This window comes from Eucyclogobius newberryi, unplaced genomic scaffold, assembly GCF_026437365.1.
Source record: "Eucyclogobius newberryi isolate DKJ021-1_F unplaced genomic scaffold, fEucNew1.0.hap1 SCAF_12, whole genome shotgun sequence".
In the NCBI taxonomy this organism is placed as follows: Eukaryota; Metazoa; Chordata; class Actinopteri; order Gobiiformes; family Gobiidae; genus Eucyclogobius; species Eucyclogobius newberryi.
In genome coordinates this window covers 32774931-32795794 of record NW_027315746.1, presented here as the reverse complement: position 1 = coordinate 32795794, position 20864 = coordinate 32774931, and the positions used below count along the sequence as shown (strand labels likewise).

Genomic DNA, 20864 nt, shown 5'->3' with positions numbered 1-20864 from the left:
CTTAAAGGTCTCTATGGACACATATGTCCTACAGAGGCCATTTTGTTCAGAAAGAGCTCTTTGAATAGAAATTTAACGTTAAACATACCGGTCGCATACAATAGTGTCTTGAAGCCATGGGGCGGGAAAAGCCCTGTCCATTCTGACGCTAATCAGGTACTCAGTGATGAGGGAGCTAACATCAGCTAACAAAAGGGTTTTGATAGCCCTTTACAGTTAGGATACAAAGGAGAGTAATCTCAAGTGAAATTGTAAACACCCTTCATAGAGTAGAATAAATATTTGCATTCTCAGACTACATCCACATATTGAGAATGACTCAATGAAGGAGTTGGGAAAAAAAAAAAAACAGTGTCCAGATGATGAGCTCATTTATGGTAAAACATGAACATTAGCAGGCGTTTGATATGAAAACACATGCATCTGATAAAAGCCTTAGCCGCTAAGGCTTTTCAACAGTGTGGACTCTCATGTGTTTTATTAAGCTGCCTGAGTGGAAAATGCCTTCTGACAAACATCACAGCTGTAAGGTTTCTCTCCAGTGTGGACTCTCATGTGTGATGTTAAGTGGCTTAACTGGGAAAATGCCGTCTCACAAACATCACAGCTGTAAGGTTTTTCTCCAGTGTGGATTCTCATGTGTGTTATTAAGCTGCTTGAGCATGAAAATGTCTTCTGACAAACATCACAGCTGTAAGGTTTCTCTCCAGTGTGGATTCTGGTGTGACTTTTGAGAGCGCTTGCTGTAGAAAAACTGTTTCCACACTGGTCACACTCATTTAGTGTTATTCCTGTGTGGGTTGTGTAGTGATTCGAGAGCTCAGGTGATGTTCTAAAGGCCTTTTCACACTGGTCACACTTAAAAGGTTTCTCTCCAGTGTGGACTCTCATGTGTTTTTTTAAGCAGCTTGAGCTTGAAAATGCCTTCTCACAAACATCACAGCTGTAAGGTTTTTCTCCAGTGTGGACTCTCATGTGTGATGTTAAGTGGCTTGAGCTTGAAAATGCCTTCTCACAAACATTACAGCTGTAAGGTTTATCTCCAGTGTGGACTCTCATGTGTCTTATTAAGTTGCTCAAGATTGAAAATGTCTTCTGACAAACATCACAGCTGTAAGGTTTCTCTCCAGTGTGGACTCTCATGTGTGTTGTTAAGCTGCTTGAGCTTGAAAATGTCTTCTGACAAACATCACAGCTGTAAGGTTTCTCTCCAGTGTGGATTCTGGTGTGACTTTTGAGAGCGCTTGCTGTAGAAAAACTGTTTCCACACTGGTCACACTCATTTAGTGTTATTCCTGTGTGGGTTGTGTAGTGATTCGAGAGCTCAGGTGATGTTCTAAAAGCCTTTTCACACTGGTCACACTTAAAAGGTTTCTCTCCAGTGTGGACTCTCATGTGTTTTTTTAAGTAGCTTGAGCTTGAAAATGTCTTCTCACAAACATCACAGTTGTAAGATTTCTCTCCAGTGTGGATACTAGTGTGTATTTTGAGAGCTCTTGCTGTAGGAAAACTGTTTCCACACTGGTCACACTCGTATGGTTTTTCTCCTGTGTGAGTTCTGTAGTGTTTCTTGAGCGCAGAAGAACAGCTCCATGTCTTTCCACACTGGTCACAGGTGAACCCCATTCTTCTGATGGACTTTTAGATCTGCCATGAACACAGAAAAAGAAGATGTTAAGTAATAATAGGGTTAAATAAATAACTTATACTTTTGTCAATTCCTTATCACCATTGAGAGTGGTGTTGTCATGGAAAAAATAAGTCATTTTCACAAGCTTCAGTGAGTTATGAAACGAACAGAACTTTACTGTTTCTATAAGAATGTGGACAGTATAACAGGCTCTGGCTTTGGGTGAGGACCGACAGCATCAAACAAGTCTAGCCAGAGCTCTGTCATTCAAACATGTTTACATTCAACATTTAATGAATGTAACACATTGATTTAATTTAACAATTAAATGTGTTTGTGTGAATGAGGGTAAAGTGGGAGAGTCATGTTTGATCCTTTGTATTTCACATTCTGAGTACTTTTTTTTGGACTGTAGGCTTTGACAGGACAGTGCAGTGGGAAATGGGAATGAGACTGGGGAACGACATGCAGCAAACAGGTGAAAGCCGGACTCAAACTCATGAGGCCGCAGCCCGCCCCACACGGCAGGCGTCTCTCAATGCTCGGGGTTTGAGAGACTCGACTAAAACCAAAGCACATCGTTTTCTTCTTCAAGAGACACACACCAAAAACACTGATGAAAAATGTAGGGGAGACAAAATATATTTTAGTTATGGAACAAATTGGTCAGCAGAAGTCGCAATGCTTCTACACAACATTCCTGGGAAGGTAATTGGCTCTAAAAATGGCAGTTTGGGTCACTTGACTGGGCAACAGTTCACACCTGAGAGAACTTCATAAGAAGAAAAAAATGTGTGTTTCCGGTAACTCGACCTGGATTTCAAAATAATGAAAACCAGACCTTAAACATTTTATTGCATATTTACTGGCCGTATGTTTCGAGAATGTCAAATTGTGAGAGCAAACTCAAAAGCTGCGGGGAAAAAAACATTTGTGGGCATCGTAAGCTATGAAAATCACCACACATTTGATTAGTTTTGTTTTACCCACGGGCGCATCCATGTATGCGCCCGTGGGATTTAATCATATAACCGTTACATGAGCAAACATATTTCACAAACGTGGTGTGAGTACAGCGCCAGATCAACTCGGGGAACTTGCAGCTGTTCAGAGCAGCGACAAAAAAGTGTGGTTTGTTGCCGTGCGCAAACCAGCAAGAACTCGTCACAGAGCGGTGTTGTGTTGCCTGTGATAGCACGTGTGAACACAATGATTGGGAACATTTGTGGAATTATATATATATATATATATATATATATATATATATATATATATATATAAAATAATAATAATAATAATAATAATAATAATAATAGAAATCCTGCGCACTGTCTTACTTGCAAATAAAAATGTATCGGTAAAGAGACAACGTTTCGGCAACTGGGCCTTCAAAAAATAGTGATTAATACTATTTTTGACGTATGTGTAATTCATCATGAGGTGTCACTATTTGTCTATCGTTTTGTGATTAAAGGTGCCATAACATGCTTTTTTTCACGTTTCGTAGTCTAGTGTAGTCTAGTGTATAATTGGTAATAATAAGGGTTGTGCAACAGCCTTAACATAATAGTTAAGAAATATCACCCAGACCTTGGACCCCCTCACCAACCCGGAAATGCAAACGGCTTGGTTTGATATTTGCCCCCAACCTTGCGAAGAGCGATCTGGCTCCCCCGCCCAACCCGTGACGTAGTCTCAGAGAGCGTGTGTGCCCCGCCCACCCGTGACGTAGCCCCACAGCTGTCTGCTCCGCGCTGCGCAGCTCCGCGCGAATGAGTGAGAATCTATCTATCTATCTATCTATCTATCTATCTATCTATCTATAGAGATAGAGATGGATAAAAAAGTCTTATGTCCATCGCGCTCTTATTTCCTGGTTTTTCGTATCGGATAGAACTTCTCTCCGTTTATTTTCCCGGTTGCTGCATCAAGTGCCACATAAACCTTCACCATTGTGATAATAGTAAAGAGTGCGATATCATTAATGACGTTTTGGGCCTCTTTGAGCCGTGTTTCCTCGTAAATCGAAGCAGAAAAACTCCGGAATGAGCTTGAAGGGAGACAGCAGCGCGGAGCCGGGGGGAAGGGGGCGGGAGGCGGCAGGCGGGGGGTGAGGGGGGCTAATGACGCGTGCTTGCCCTTATGACGCGGTCTTGCCCCACCGCCCGTCAGTTTGGAGATTTGTGGAAAGGAGATAGTCTGTAATATAGCTAAACACTGCGGGAATCAATCAAAAAAACACTCTGGACAAATATGAAGCACAAATAGCAATGTAAGAAGGTTAAAAGCTCTGAAAAGTCGATTTTGCATGTTATGGGACCTTTAACATCTGTGATTGGCCACTCCTATTTTTTAGGCCACTCCTATTTAAACCTCTGTCCCATCCTCAGTTACCCATTTGCCTGACGAAGGCCCAGTTGCCGAAACGTTGCCTCTTTACCAATACATTTTTATTCGCAAGTAAGACAGTGTGCGGGATTTCTTTCCCTAGTACAGTAACTTTTTTTTTTAAATGCACAAATGCAGGTTGTCGCAGTTTTTATTTTATTTTTTAACACTTTAACAGTGCACCTTTTTTGAGGTAGCTTGAATAAGAAACAATAGTGCAGAATTTGAATTAAATAAAAAAGCAGCTCAACTTAAAATCCCCAGAAGCATGTAAACAAATAAACAAAGTGTATTAAAATTGCAACAGTGTCATAAAGTAAGGCCATAATGTGCTTTTCAGAACTGCACTCTTAATACTCTTGGGCTTAAATAATAAAACGTATGTTTTTCTTGATGAAATCCATCTGTTGTCGAGTCGAGAGTAGGCCAGGGGCCAGTGTTTGAAGCGACCTACACTCATCCTCGCAGTAACCACGGTGTCTATCACGCCATGTTGGGAAAGCAAGTTCTGTACGCAAAGATGGCCAGAATGTGCGACGCAGCGCACACTCCGCACCCCCGTCTCACACATAGCTTTCTTCATATGAGTATGACAGTAATTGCACATGAATATGACAGTATTGCACATGGTTAAATCAGTATTGCACATGTTCAGGGCTAGCAGTGTTTGTTATACAGTCTGACAGCAGCAGGAAGGAAAGACCTGTGAAACCTCTCCCTCGCACAGCGAGGTTGGATCAGTCTCTCTGAAGCTGCTCTCCAGAGCGGACAGAGTGTCCTGCAGGGGGCGACACTCATGGTCCAGCATAGATGTGAATCTAGTCAGGACCCTTGTCCAGCTTCTTCCTCTCCCTCTCTGTGATGCTGCTGCTCCAGCAGGCCACACCTACAGGAGCTGATGCCACCACAGAGTCAGAGAAGGTCTTCAGGAGTGGCCCTGTCACTCCAAAAGACCTGAGTCTCATGAGGTAGAGCCGACTCTGGCTCTTCCTGTACAGTGCGTCTGTGTTATGAGTCCAGTTCAGTTTGTGGTTCGGATGAACACCCAGGTCCTTGTATGAGTCACTCTCTCAATGTCCCGTCCCTGGATGTTCACTGGTGAGGGGGCAGTGGGGTGGCCTCTGTGGAAGTCCACCACCATCTCCTTGGTCTTCCCCGCGTTGATGAGGAGGTGGTTCCGCTGACACCAGCATTAAATCTAGTTCCACTCCCGTCATTCAAACATACAAGACCCTTCATATCCATTAAATCCTCTATCACCAACCCATTCTCATCATTATGCCCACAACGTACTATGAGCATTAAAATCACCACAACATGTAGATTTGCCCTCAAGATGAACCATAAAATCCTGCAGACCCTCCAGTGTTAAACGCTTAAGATGAGATAAGATATTCCTTTTTTGTCCACACATGGGGAAATTTTGTTGTTGCAACGCAGATAGATTCAGAGGAAAAGGATAGATAACTTATAGGAAGTTTAAAAAGCACTCTTAATAGAAGAACTCTCCCCCACACTTCTATCACAATGAATTATAATTCTTTCCCTTTACTTAAAACTCTATACTGATCCCATTCCTGATAAATATTGCACATCCTCCACCATTTCCTCCTTGCCTATCCCTTCGAACACACTCGTACCCTCTAATAACAAAATCTAATGTTGGCTTTAGCCAGGTTTCTTGAACACAAATGACATCCGGTTTCACCTTACTATCTTGTACATATCCTTTAAATTCCTGTCCATTTGCAATGAGACTCCTGGCATTCCACTGCAGTATAATCAGGTCTTCTCACTTGTTTCTCCTCCTGCCTTACTGTTCCCCTCTAACCTTTTGTTCATTAGCTCCCAAGAGATACCTTTAGCACCCAAGAATTTCTCCGCCCCCTCTACTATCATCTTAGCTTTGTCTGGTTTACGTTTGACTTGTTCAGAGCAATTTATCACATAAGACAAAAATACTACCAAGTCATCAACAGCAAGTACTATACTTGTTCCTCCTCTTTTTGGAACAACACTGGTGTCAGCAGTGTTTCCTCGTTTCTGTATTTGGACCTTCGTTGCAGCTTCTGCATACGAGATGTTATTCAACATTTTTACCTTTTCAATTTGTACAGCTTTCTTTCTTACCTCACATCCACCAAACGTCGCAGTGTGCTGTCCCCCACAATTACAGCACTTAATCTGAGCATTTTCCTCACATTCTTCAATCTTATGTTCACCTCCACATTTTAAACATTTCTGCTTGCCTCTTTACACCGCTGCTATGTGGCCATAAAGCTGACACTTGTAGCACCGGAGTGGAGGAGGGACATATTCTCTTACCAGGAAACTCAAACAGCCGACCTTCACTCTCTCAGGAAGCACATCTTTAAATTCCAATAAAACCGACATGCTCTGAATTCTTTGGCCATCACTCCATCTCATCAATCTCTTAACAGAATCCACCCCTGCACCCAAACTGTTTTTAAACTTATCCAGATCTTCATCCAGGGGGATTCCTGTGACTACTCCACGTGCTCCTTTCCTTTCTGCAACAACCTTAAACTCACTTACAGCCATCTTTCCAATGCTACTAATCTGCATTGCTGAGTTTTTCTGCGCCTCCGAATCACACACAATCAGTAGATTACCATCTCTCAACACTGGCAAATGCTACATCCCCCAATATCTTCTTTATCTCCCTTGACAGCGCCAAGATTCCAATTTTTCCTAACTCACTCTCAGTTTTAAATTGAAGGATTACTTTAGGATTATTCTGCTCTCTCACTACTCTTTTCCGACCCTCCGATCTCCCTTCATCTGGACTGGGCAGAAGAATGAAGCGATACATGAGCATAATCAATATACTTCATTCCCCCTGTTGATATCTGAAGGAGATCACAATCAGAACCCATATATAATCAAATAATTCACATAGAACCAAACCATCACTGGTGAGAAAACCGTGCATCAATATAAACATGTCTACTACAGAACTGCAAAACTTTCCCATTGTTCGGCTCACCAGACAACTCTGAAAAATAAAGCACAGCGCAGCACACTAGACAAAGGGAAAGGTTAGAGTAGATAACATTCCTCTTCCTCCGGGAGGACAGCATCGTCCTTTGGCACCAACATATCAACATATACTGACCTCCTCCTGCCTGAGCCACAAAGCCGTCGATCGTTCGTTCCACCAGGTGGGTAAGACACCGTGAAGGTCTTGATACAGGGTATGCAGCCATAGCCACACAAGACCAGGATGGCCAGGAAAACGGCGAGGGAGAGTATCACAGACGACATTAACCCTTTCCATTTACCAAAATAATTCATCCATGAATCCCACATGGATGTGTCTACCCCCGAATGCTTTTTCATCTTTCTATTTAGTGTGCGTAATCCGTCAACAACCTGGGTCAAACGGCCCCCTTCGCGTGTGTTATTCTGTATAAAAGTACAACATTGCACCTCCCGTATCATGGCGCAAATCCCGCCTTTCTCTGCCAAGAGCATGTCCAAGGCTATACGATTCTGGAAGGCCATCAGAGAGGTAGCGGCTAGCTGCTCGTGTACAGCAGTGAACCCTTCCTGGGAAAAATTACCCAGTTTCTGAATATTATAATGGATGTAATTCATTCTATCAACGTTTTTATTTATAGTACACCACGGGCAAAAGAATGATTCAAATCCTGCGGCCACTTGATTACTGATTTTATACTCGTCTGGTACACCCCGTGGGACTCCTATGGCATCGACGTAGGTTGGGTCAGCTTCACTCAGCCAGGGAGTGGATTTCCCTACCGATCTCATGGGACGCAGTGGGTTCTCTGCCATCCGGACAGGAGAATCAGCCCACTGCAAAATGTCGTTAGCTGTCATGGGAAACACGACTGCCTGCACAATGAGAGATACTAGGGCACAAGGACCTTCATTCTTGCCGTATAATGCATGGTGAAGCACTTTGCCTCCGCACCACCAATAGAGATCTGCGCGCGTCAGTAGAACGATATCTCTATGTAAGCTATACATTAGCGTGGCCAAATTTATTTCCACCTCCGGATTTATTAATACTTCCCCTGCCCAGTAAACTCCTAACCGTGGTACAGAGGCTGAGCAGGCATAGTACTCGTTGCAACACGATTTTATTTGGTTACATGAAGCGGAATGCAGGACATACGGATCAGCGGTGGCAGACACGCGCGCGACGAAAAACAGACCCAAAAACAACAAGACACTTCCGGCTACCCACAATGCCACCCTCTCTCTTCAAGGGGCCAGCCAGGCAGGTAACAATGTATTTCCGGCAGACTACGCACCACACAGAGCACTGCTGCCTCTCACTGGTGATAGTCCGTTATGACGCTCTGTACACCTGCTGATGCAAAGAGGGGACAAGCAAAGTCTTCACTGACACAGATTTAAACCCCAGATCAAAGAAGTGGGACAAAAGTGATCTCCTCTGAACTGCAAACCTGTTACACTCCATTAAAACATGGGGGACAGTTTCTTCTTTTCCACAGGTTTCACATTGGCCATTATGATGTTTTCCAGTCAAGAAGAGGTCCGATGCTAAGCCCCAGTCACAGTCTCGTTATCAGGACAGGTAGTTTATGAATATTCACCTTCAAAAAACAAGGAATTCTTTCAATAGATTCTATAGTCTTTTATAGTAGGTTTAATTTCTAGGTATCAAGCACACCTTGTACTTTTTTCAATTCAACCCTAATTAGATAATAATAATAAAATGTAATAGCTTCTAAATCAGGTAAACTAGAAAGTCAAATCTAAGTTTTTTTTTTAGTACTTTTTGTCTCCAGGTATCATACACACTCTTTACTTTTTCAAATTAACCCTTTATAGGTTTTTAATGAATATTCATCTTTAAAAATCTAGGAAGGCGGCAACCCCCGAACCCGGTGGTGGACGCCGGAAGTACGGGATGGCGTAAGGGATAAGGTTTCTTCTGCTTATGGGACTCCTAAGGCCGTTGACAGGTATCGGCAGGCCAAGCACACCGCTTGTGTCACAGAGGCAAAAACCCGGGGCGCTCCCAGGGAAATTCACTGTCACTGTTGTTTGGTCACAGTCTCAAAATCGTGATCAATCATTAAATCGTGATATTTAATCAAAACGGTAAAATTTGACATCCCTGCTCTAAAAAAATAATTGTTTGAATAATCGTGATTACAGTTATGGTTTTAATAACTGTGATTGTCATATTTTTTTCATTAATTGAGCCTTAACGTTACTTTTCACTTGCAGATTTAATAGTGAGACAAACAAAAATCACACCTTTAGCAAAATGGAGAAAGAAATGTGACTATTTTTTGTGTTAAAAGTCAGTCTGCTTTTAATAAGAAAAACTCAACTCAAACTGAAATCGTCAGTGTTGAAAGAAAAGCGTTCAATCATCTGTCACGTGGCCCGGCTAGGAAAGTGTTATAATAATGGGCTCTGGCAACATCCAGACAGTTTTCTTCCTTATACGCTGCAAAACGGAAGCGCTGGGCTGAACGTCTGCTCAGGCGCGTTACATGAGAGACACGCAACTTTGTAACACACAATCAAGACGCCAAACCGTTCTATTCAAACAGGCCTGCGAGACTCATCGACACCACATTCAACAGTCCCTAGTTCAAAGGGCACGTTACAGGTTTTTATTTGGTGTGTCTGTATCTGTTGTACATATGAACCATAGTTTTACACCGATCGAGCGGCTATATGCAAGGAAAAGTACAAACAAATCTATAGTAAATGACAGGAAGTGACATCACATTAGGGTCCAGCCAGAGTAGATGTATAATTTACACAAAACAACTGTTTTTCACCCTATAAATGTTAATTCAACAAAATAAAGGAGCGCTCATATATTTCTATTTGTCGAATCAAAAAGTGGTTGCTGGGTAATTCACTAGTGTGATGTCATAAATTACAAACAGGAAGTAAAACTATAAACCTAAACCTCTACGGCCAAAACCGTGCAGTAGACACGATTAAAGCGGGCAAAACTATTTAGTATCTTTATGATAAGACTAAGGCAAAAATAGTGACAAAAATCTTTATCTAATTCCTGATAACGATAATCAGACAATATTATTTCAATACAACAGAAATGTGTTTAAATGTGTTAGTTGAGGTTTGAACTTTTTACCATCAACAATAAACTTAATATTCAAATTCAGCCCATCTTAAAAACAACATTGATTTTATATATTTTGCTAACAGAACATGTATTTAACCCAAAGTGGAACGACAACACCACAAGATCACAGGAGTTCACACTATTGCAATTTTTTTTTTATTTTTATAGAAAACGACCAGTGTATTTACATGAAAAACGACAGAATGAACCCATAATTCACTCCCAAATCTCACAGTATCTCACTTGTTTATTCTTTTCTGTTGTTGTGAATATTAATCCTTCAAAAGAACCCAAAATGAATTTGACAAAGACACCATTGATCGATTGTTCGACTAAAGGTCTACAGCACAACTCAACAGGACACATTTTGACTTTTTTTTTAATACGCTCTGATTTTGAATACAGCCCAAAATGGGTTTGAATATTGAGCAAATGGTTCATGGTTTTGAACCGTCATCATATTTGCAGTGGTTTTCAAAGCAAAGAGTTCAGTTGGATTTAACCAATTATTCAAAATATTACCTCATGACCATAGGTGAGGGAATGTAGATTGACCGGTAAATTGAGAGCTTTGCCTTTCGACTCAGCTCCTTCTTCACCACAACAGACCGCTGCACCGATCCAACTGTCAATCTAACGTTCCCTCTTCCCTCACTCGTGAACAAGACCCCGAGATACTTGAACTCCTCCACTTGGGGCAAGGACTCCCCACCCACCTGGAAAGGGCAAGACACCTTTTTCCGGTTGAGAACCATGGCCTCGGATTTGGAGCTGATTCTCATCCCAGCCGCTTCACACTCGGCTCAAACCGTCCCAGTGCATGTTGCAGGTCCGGGTTTGATGGAGCCATCAGGACAACATCGTCTGCAAACAGCAGAGATGAAATCCTGTGGTCCCCAAACCCTCCGACCCCTGACTGCGCCTAGAAATTCTGTCCATTAAAACAAAAAACAGAACCTGTGACAAAGGGATGCCCTGGCAGAGTCCAACACGCACTGGGAACAGGTCTGACTTACTCCAATGTACACAGCTCCTGCTCCAGTCATACAGGGACCGGACAGCCCTGAGCAAAGGGCCCCGGACCCCGTAGCCCCAGAGCACCCCCCAAAGGACACCCCGAGGGACACGGTTGAAAGCCTTCTCCAGATCCACAAAGCACATGTGGACTGGTTGGGCAAACTCCCATAAACCCTCGAGCACCCGATGGAGGGTATAGAGCTGGTCCAGTGTTCCACGACCGGGACAAAAACCACTCTGCTCCTCCTGAATCTGAGGTTCGACTATCAGTCGTATTCTCCTCTCCAGTACCCTGGAACAGACCTTACTGAGGAGTGTGATCCCTTTGTAGTTGGAACACACCCTCCGGTCCCCTTTCTTGAACGGAGGGATGACCACTCCGGTCTGCCAGTCCAGAGACACTTAGATGTGTCAGCCAAGACAGTCCTACAACATCCAGAAACTTTAGGTACTCAGGGCAGATCTCATCCACCCCAGGAGCCCTGCCACCAAGGAGTCTGCCAACAACCTCAATGACTTCAGCTTGGGCGATGGACGAGTCAGCCTCAGAGTCTTCAGTCTGCTTCCTCTTCGGAATATGTGATAGTGGGATTACGGAGGTTCTCAATGTATTCCTTCCACCGTCCCGACAACATCCCCAGTCGAGGTCAGCAGGTCTCCACCCGCACCGTAAACGGTGTTGGTGAAGCACTGCTTCCCACTTCTGAGGCGACGGACGGTTTTCCAGAATTTCTTTGGGGGCAACCAGTAGTCCTCCTCCATGATCTCCCCAAACTCCTCTCAGCGACAGCACAAGCTGCGGCTCGTCTGGTCAGCCGATACCTGTCAAAGGCCTCAGGAGTCCTACAAGCCAAAGAGGCCTGATAGGCCTACTTCTTCAGCCTGACAACATCCCTTCCGGTGTCCACCACCGGGTTCGGGCGTTGCCGTACCTGCAGGCACCTGAGACCTTGCGACCACAGCTCTGAGCAGCCGCATCGACGATGGAGGTCACGAAAATGGTCCACTCTGACTCAATGTCCCCAGCCTCCCCCAAGAAATGGGAGAAGCTGTTCCGAAGGTGTGAGTTGAAGACCCTACTGACAGAGGGAAGACGTTCTCAACAGACCCTCACAATGCGCTTGTGTCTGCACAGCTTCCTCCTCCGCCAGCGGATCCAACTCACCACCAGGTGGTGATCAGTTGACAGCTCTGCTCCTCTCTTCACCCGAGTGTCCAAGATACGTGGCCGGAGGTCAGATGACACGACAACAAAGCCGATAATTGATCTCCAGCCTAGGGTGTCCTCATACTTCCCAAATTATTTACCATCCCAGGGGGGAGATAACACATTAAAAAATGGGAGATTGCCCCCCTATGCAGGAGATTTCAAATTTTATCAGAATTAACCAAAAATAACACTAATGAGGCGAGCCACATGACTCATCGGATAAATATTCGTCCCACTTTACGCTTCATAGTATATTTCTATATTAAACAAACCATGTAGTGTAGAACCGGTATTTATTTTCATCAGTCGATTTATCCTTATTGGCGCCGCTATCTTTGTTAACGCTCATGTCGTTCACTATCATGGTGTAGATTTCGGATTAAATTTGACCTGCGTTGAATTCTGGGATGGAAACGCTCAGCAGCGTAATCACAACAAACATGGCGGCGCCCGTGTCCCCCGTATGCTCCCCGCCGCTCGCCTTTGCTACCAAAGTAAAGGCTAGTAGAAAAGGTCAATTTTTATTTTTTTAAATAAATATCTCCAAGAGAGTTGGGAAGTATGCGTCCTGGTGCCACGTGCACTGATGGACACCCTTGTGCTTGAACATGGTGTTTGTTATGGACAATATTCTCTGGGACTAGGATTTTAGGTAGTTATTGTTCAGATTTAAATTTAAAAAGGGCAAAATCTGAAGCTTGTTCAGCAAAACATTAATTCCTACCGAGTCTCGTTTTCTGAAAAGGGAGCACTTTATCCATTGACTGACAACTATAACTCTAAAAAAAAAAGATCAATAAAAAGTCTATAAACCGGAATGATTTTGTGTAGTTTAATAAACAAAAATATCAAAGCAAGTAATTACACATTAATTACACCAGCTATGTCTGGGATCAACGTGAAAAGTAAGTTTTGATTAATTCTAAAATAATCTGGATGAAACCTCACTTTAATGCCACTCTGCAAGTTTCAGCCACTCTCAGGTCTCATGTGTCCAAGAGAAGGCCCAGATGTGGATCAAGGCCTCCTCAGAGATCTTTGGGTCCTTAGAGCCGTCTGTGGCGCTGGTCTTTGCTCAGAGTTTAGCGTTCGAAGATTTGACATTCTGAGCACAGTGCTGAGACGTGGGAGACAATGGAAGCCCCTCCCACACATCATTAGCAGGTCATGAGGAAGTACATTAAATATGACATAAACACATTTCAAACACAGTTCTTAAGGCAAACTAAACTAAAGCATGATTTATTTACAAGTTTAGATCACACAGTAAACGTTAAGTCAGTTTAAATGTGAAATACAGTCATTAAGGACTTCATCCTGAGAAAGTTTCCATCCAGCAGAACAAGAGGATTTGTTACAGTAGACGATTCCACTTCTCCACAGGGGTCAGGTCCTTGGACCCATTTGGTGTCCTCTGTGTTCTTTATCAGAGGTGTTGACCCAAAGGGGGGGAGGGGGGTGTGGTGAAGACAGTGTTGTTGGTCCATGGGGGATGGGGAACATTCTTCCACCCATCCAACATTTTGCTTTGCTTTCTGCAACAGTGTCTTAATTATGAAAAGGTAATGTCTCTTAAAGGTCTCTATGGACACATATGTCCTACAGAGGCCATTTTGTTCAGAAAGAGCTCTTTGAATAGAAATTTAACGTTAAACATACCGGTCGCATACAATAGTGTCTTGAAGCCATGGGGCGGGAAAAGCCCTGTCCATTCTGACGCTAATCAGGTACTCAGTGATGAGGGAGCTAACATCAGCTAACAAAAGGGTTTTGATAGCCCTTTACAGTTAGGATACAAAGGAGAGTAATCTCAAGTGAAATTGTAAACACCCTTCATAGAGTAGAATAAATATTTGCATTCTCAGACTACATCCACATATTGAGAATGACTCAATGAAGGAGTTGGGAAAAAAAAAAAACAGTGTCCAGATGATGAGCTCATTTATGGTAAAACATGAACATTAGCAGGCGTTTGATATGAAAACACATGCATCTGATAAAAGCCTTAGCCGCTAAGGCTTTTCAACAGTGTGGACTCTCATGTGTTTTATTAAGCTGCCTGAGTGGAAAATGCCTTCTGACAAACATCACAGCTGTAAGGTTTCTCTCCAGTGTGGACTCTCATGTGTGATGTTAAGTGGCTTAACTGGGAAAATGCCGTCTCACAAACATCACAGCTGTAAGGTTTTTCTCCAGTGTGGATTCTCATGTGTGTTATTAAGCTGCTTGAGCATGAAAATGTCTTCTGACAAACATCACAGCTGTAAGGTTTCTCTCCAGTGTGGATTCTGGTGTGACTTTTGAGAGCGCTTGCTGTAGAAAAACTGTTTCCACACTGGTCACACTCATTTAGTGTTATTCCTGTGTGGGTTGTGTAGTGATTCGAGAGCTCAGGTGATGTTCTAAAGGCCTTTTCACACTGGTCACACTTAAAAGGTTTCTCTCCAGTGTGGACTCTCATGTGTTTTTTTAAGCAGCTTGAGCTTGAAAATGCCTTCTCACAAACATCACAGCTGTAAGGTTTTTCTCCAGTGTGGACTCTCATGTGTGATGTTAAGTGGCTTGAGCTTGAAAATGCCTTCTCACAAACATTACAGCTGTAAGGTTTATCTCCAGTGTGGACTCTCATGTGTCTTATTAAGTTGCTCAAGATTGAAAATGTCTTCTGACAAACATCACAGCTGTAAGGTTTCTCTCCAGTGTGGACTCTCATGTGTGTTGTTAAGCTGCTTGAGCTTGAAAATGTCTTCTGACAAACATCACAGCTGTAAGGTTTCTCTCCAGTGTGGATTCTGGTGTGACTTTTGAGAGCGCTTGCTGTAGAAAAACTGTTTCCACACTGGTCACACTCATTTAGTGTTATTCCTGTGTGGGTTGTGTAGTGATTCGAGAGCTCAGGTGATGTTCTAAAAGCCTTTTCACACTGGTCACACTTAAAAGGTTTCTCTCCAGTGTGGACTCTCATGTGTTTTTTTAAGTAGCTTGAGCTTGAAAATGTCTTCTCACAAACATCACAGTTGTAAGATTTCTCTCCAGTGTGGATACTAGTGTGTATTTTGAGAGCTCTTGCTGTAGGAAAACTGTTTCCACACTGGTCACACTCGTATGGTTTTTCTCCTGTGTGAGTTCTGTAGTGTTTCTTGAGCGCAGAAGAACAGCTCCATGTCTTTCCACACTGGTCACAGGTGAACCCAATTCTTCTGATGGACTTTTAGATCTGCCATGAACACAGAAAAAGAAGATGTTAAGTAATAATAGGGTTAAATAAATAACTTATACTTTTGTCAATTCCTTATCACCATTGAGAGTGGTGTTGTCATGGAAAAAATAAGTCATTTTCACAAGGTTCAGTGAGTTATGAAACGAACAGAACTTTACTGTTTCTATAAGAATGTGGACAGTATAACAGGCTCTGGCTTTGGGTGAGGACCGACAGCATCAAACAAGTCTAGCCAGAGCTCTGTCATTCAAACATGTTTACATTCAACATTTAATGAATGTAACACATTGATTTAATTTAACAATTAAATGTGTTTGTGTGAATGAGGGTAAAGTGGGAGAGTCATGTTTGATCCTTTGTATTTCACATTCTGAGTACTTTATTTTCCAGAGTTTTTTTTGGACTGTAGGCTTTGACAGGACAGTGCAGTGGGAAATGGGAATGAGACTGGGGAACGACATGCAGCAAACAGGTGAAAGCCGGACTCAAACTCATGAGGCCGCAGCCCGCCCCACACGGCAGGCGTCTCTCAATGCTCGGGGTTTGAGAGACTCGACTAAAACCAAAGCACATCGTTTTCTTCTTCAAGAGACACACACCAAAAACACTGATGAAAAATGTTGGGGAGACAAAATATATTTTAGTTATGGAACAAATTGGTCAGCAGGAGTCGCAATGCTTCTACACAACATTCCTGGGAAGGTAATTGGCTCTAAAAATGGCAGTTTGGGTCACTTGACTGGGCAACAGTTCACACCTGAGAGAACTTCATAAGAAGAAAAAAATGTGTGTTTCCGGTAACTCGACCTGGATTTCAAAATAATGAAAACCAGACCTTAAACATTTTATTGCATATTTACTGGCCGTATGTTTCGAGAATGTCAAATTGTGAGAGCAAACTCAAAAGCTGCGGGGAAAAAAACATTTGTGGGCATCGTAAGCTATGAAAATCACCACACATTTGATTAGTTTTGTTTTACCCACGGGCGCATCCATGTATGCGCCCGTGGGATTTAATCATATAACCGTTACATGAGCAAACATATTTCACAAACGTGGTGTGAGTACAGCGCCAGATCAACTCGGGGAACTTGCAGCTGTTCAGAGCAGCGACAAAAAAGTGTGGTTTGTTGCCGTGCGCAAACCAGCAAGAACTCGTCACAGAGCGGTGTTGTGTTGCCTGTGATAGCACGTGTGAACACAATGATTGGGAACATTTGTGGAATTATATATATATATATATATATATATATAAAATAATAATAATAATAATAATAATAATAATAATAATAATAGAAATCCTGCGCACTGTCTTACTTGCAAATAAAAATGTATTGGTAAAGAGACAACGTTTCGGCAACTGGGCCTTCAAAAAATAGTGATTAATACTATTTTTGACGTATGTGTAATTCATCATGAGGTGTCACTATTTGTCTATCGTTTTGTGATTAAAGGTGCCATAACATGCTTTTTTTCACGTTTCGTAGTCTAGTGTAGTCTAGTGTATAATTGGTAATAATAAGGGTTGTGCAACAGCCTTAACATAATAGTTAAGAAATATCACCCAGACCTTGGACCCCCTCACCAACCCGGAAATGCAAACGGCTTGGTTTGATATTCGCCCCCAACCTTGCGAAGAGCGATCTGGCTCCCCCGCCCAACCCGTGACGTAGTCTCAGAGAGCGTGTGTGCCCCGCCCACCCGTGACGTAGCCCCACAGCTGTCTGCTCCGCGCTGCGCAGCTCCGCGCGAATGAGTGAGAATCTATCTATCTATCTATCTATCTATCTATCTATCTATCTATCTATCTATCTATAGAGATAGAGATGGATAAAAAAGTCTTATGTCCATCGCGCTCTTATTTCCTGGTTTTTCGTATCGGATAGAACTTCTCTCCGTTTATTTTCCCGGTTGCTGCATCAAGTGCCACATAAACCTTCACCATTGTGATAATAGTAAAGAGTGCGATATCATTAATGACGTTTTGGGCCTCTTTGAGCCGTGTTTCCTCGTAAATCGAAGCAGAAAAACTCCGGAATGAGCTTGAAGGGAGACAGCAGCGCGGAGCCGGGGGGAAGGGGGCGGGAGGCGGCAGGCGGGGGGTGAGGGGGGCTAATGACGCGTGCTTGCCCTTATGACGCGGTCTTGCCCCACCGCCCGTCAGTTTGGAGATTTGTGGAAAGGAGATAGTCTGTAATATAGCTAAACACTGCGGGAATCAATCAAAAAAACACTCTGGACAAATATGAAGCACAAATAGCAATGTAAGAAGGTTAAAAGCTCTGAAAAGTCGATTTTGCATGTTATGGGACCTTTAACATCTGTGATTGGCCACTCCTATTTTTTAGGCCACTCCTATTTAAACCTCTGTCCCATCCTCAGTTACCCATTTGCCTGACGAAGGCCCAGTTGCCGAAACGTTGCCTCTTTACCAATACATTTTTATTCGCAAGTAAGACAGTGTGCGGGATTTCTTTCCCTAGTACAGTAACTTTTTTTTTTAAATGCACAAATGCAGGTTGTCGCAGTTTTTATTTTATTTTTTAACACTTTAACAGTGCACCTTTTTTGAGGTAGCTTGAATAAGAAACAATAGTGCAGAATTTGAATTAAATAAAAAAGCAGCTCAACTTAAAATCCCCAGAAGCATGTAAACAAATAAACAAAGTGTATTAAAATTGCAACAGTGTCATAAAGTAAGGCCATAATGTGCTTTTCAGAACTGCACTCTTAATACTCTTGGGCTTAAATAATAAAACGTATGTTTTTCTTGATGAAATCCATCTGTTGTCGAGTCGAGAGTAGGCCAGGGGCCAGTGTTTGAAGCGACCTACACTCATCCTCGCAGTAACCACGGTGTCTATCACGCCATGTTGGGAAAGCAAGTTCTGTACGCAAAGATGGCCAGAATGTGCGACGCAGCGCACACTCCGCACCCCCGTCTCACACATAGCTTTCTTCATATGAGTATGACAGTAATTGCACATGAATATGACAGTATTGCACATGGTTAAATCAGTATTGCACATGTTCAGGGCTAGCAGTGTTTGTTATACAGTCTGACAGCAGCAGGAAGGAAAGACCTGTGAAACCTCTCCCTCGCACAGCGAGGTTGGATCAGTCTCTCTGAAGCTGCTCTCCAGAGCGGACAGAGTGTCCTGCAGGGGGCGACACTCATGGTCCAGCATAGATGTGAATCTAGTCAGGACCCTTGTCCAGCTTCTTCCTCTCCCTCTCTGTGATGCTGCTGCTCCAGCAGGCCACACCTACAGGAGCTGATGCCACCACAGAGTCAGAGAAGGTCTTCAGGAGTGGCCCTGTCACTCCAAAAGACCTGAGTCTCATGAGGTAGAGCCGACTCTGGCTCTTCCTGTACAGTGCGTCTGTGTTATGAGTCCAGTTCAGTTTGTGGTTCGGATGAACACCCAGGTCCTTGTATGAGTCACTCTCTCAATGTCCCGTCCCTGGATGTTCACTGGTGAGGGGGCAGTGGGGTGGCCTCTGTGGAAGTCCACCACCATCTCCTTGGTCTTCCCCGCGTTGATGAGGAGGTGGTTCCGCTGACACCAGCATTAAATCTAGTTCCACTCCCGTCATTCAAACATACAAGACCCTTCATATCCATTAAATCCTCTATCACCAACCCATTCTCATCATTATGCCCACAACGTACTATGAGCATTAAAATCACCACAACATGTAGATTTGCCCTCAAGATGAACCATAAAATCCTGCAGACCCTCCAGTGTTAAACGCTTAAGATGAGATAAGATATTCCTTTTTTGTCCACACATGGGGAAATTTTGTTGTTGCAACGCAGGTAGATTCAGAGGAAAGGGATAGATAACTTATAGGAAGTTTAAAAAGCACTCTTAATAGAAGAACTCTCCCCCACACTTCTATCACAATGAATTATAATTCTTTCCCTTTACTTAAAACTCTATACTGATCCCATTCCTGATAAATATTGCACATCCTCCACCATTTCCTCCTTGCCTATCCCTTCGAACACACTCGTACCCTCTAATAACAAAATCTAATGTTGGCTTTAGCCAGGTTTCTTGAACACAAATGACATCCGGTTTCACCTTACTATCTTGTACATATCCTTTAAATTCCTGTCCATTTGCAATGAGACTCCTGGCATTCCACTGCAGTATAATCAGGTCTTCTCACTTGTTTCTCCTCCTGCCTTACTGTTCCCCTCTAACCTTTTGTTCATTAGCTCCCAAGAGATACCTTTAGCACCCAAGAATTTCTCCGCCCCCTCTACTATCATCTTAGCTTTGTCTGGTTTACGTTTGACTTGTTCAGAGCAATTTATCACATAAGACAAAAATACTACCAAGTCATCAACAGCAAGTACTATACTTGTTCCTCCTCTTTTTGGAACAACACTGGTGTCAGCAGTGTTTCCTCGTTTCTGTATTTGGACCTTCGTTGCAGCTTCTGCATACGAGATGTTATTCAACATATTTACCTTTTCAATTTGTACAGCTTTCTTTCTTACCTCACATCCACCAAACGTCGCAGTGTGCTGTCCCCCACAATTACAGCACTTAATCTGAGCATTTTCCTCACATTCTTCAATCTTATGTTCACCTCCACATTTTAAACATTTCTGCTTCCCTCTTTACACCGCTGCTATGTGGCCATAAAGCTGACACTTGTAGCACCGGAGTGGAGGAGGGACATATTCTCTTACCAGGAAACTCAAACAGCCGACCTTCACTCTCTCAGGAAGCACATCTTTAAATTCCAATAAAACCGACATGCTCTGAATTCTTTGGCCATCACTCCATCTCATCAATCTCTTAACAGAATCCACCCCTGCACCCAAACTGTTTTTAAACTTATCCAGATCTTCATCCAGGGGGATTCCTGTGACTACTCCACGTGCTCCTTTCCTTTCTCCAACAACCTTAAACTCACTTACAGCCATCTTTCCAATGCTACTAATCTGCATTGCTGAGTTTTTCTGCGCCTCCGAATCACACACAATCAGTAGATTACCATCTCTCAACACTGGCAAATGCTACATCCCCCAATATCTTCTTTATCTCCCTTGACAGCGCCAAGATTCCAATTTTTCCTAACTCACTCTCAGTTTTAAATTGAAGGATTACTTTAGGATTATTCTGCTCTCTCACTACTCTTTTCCGACCCTCCGATCTCCCTTCATCTGGACTGGGCAGAAGAATGAAGCGATACATGAGCATAATCAATATACTTCATTCCCCCTGTTGATATCTGAAGGAGATCACAATCAGAACCC

At 43.0% G+C, this 20864-nt stretch overlaps 1 pseudogene; it reads right to left on the bottom strand.

Moving 5' to 3' along the window:
• Window positions 1-442: 442 nt before the first annotated feature.
• Window positions 443-20531, bottom strand: LOC140355867 (uncharacterized; annotated as a pseudogene).
• Window positions 20532-20864: the final 333 nt, after the last annotated feature.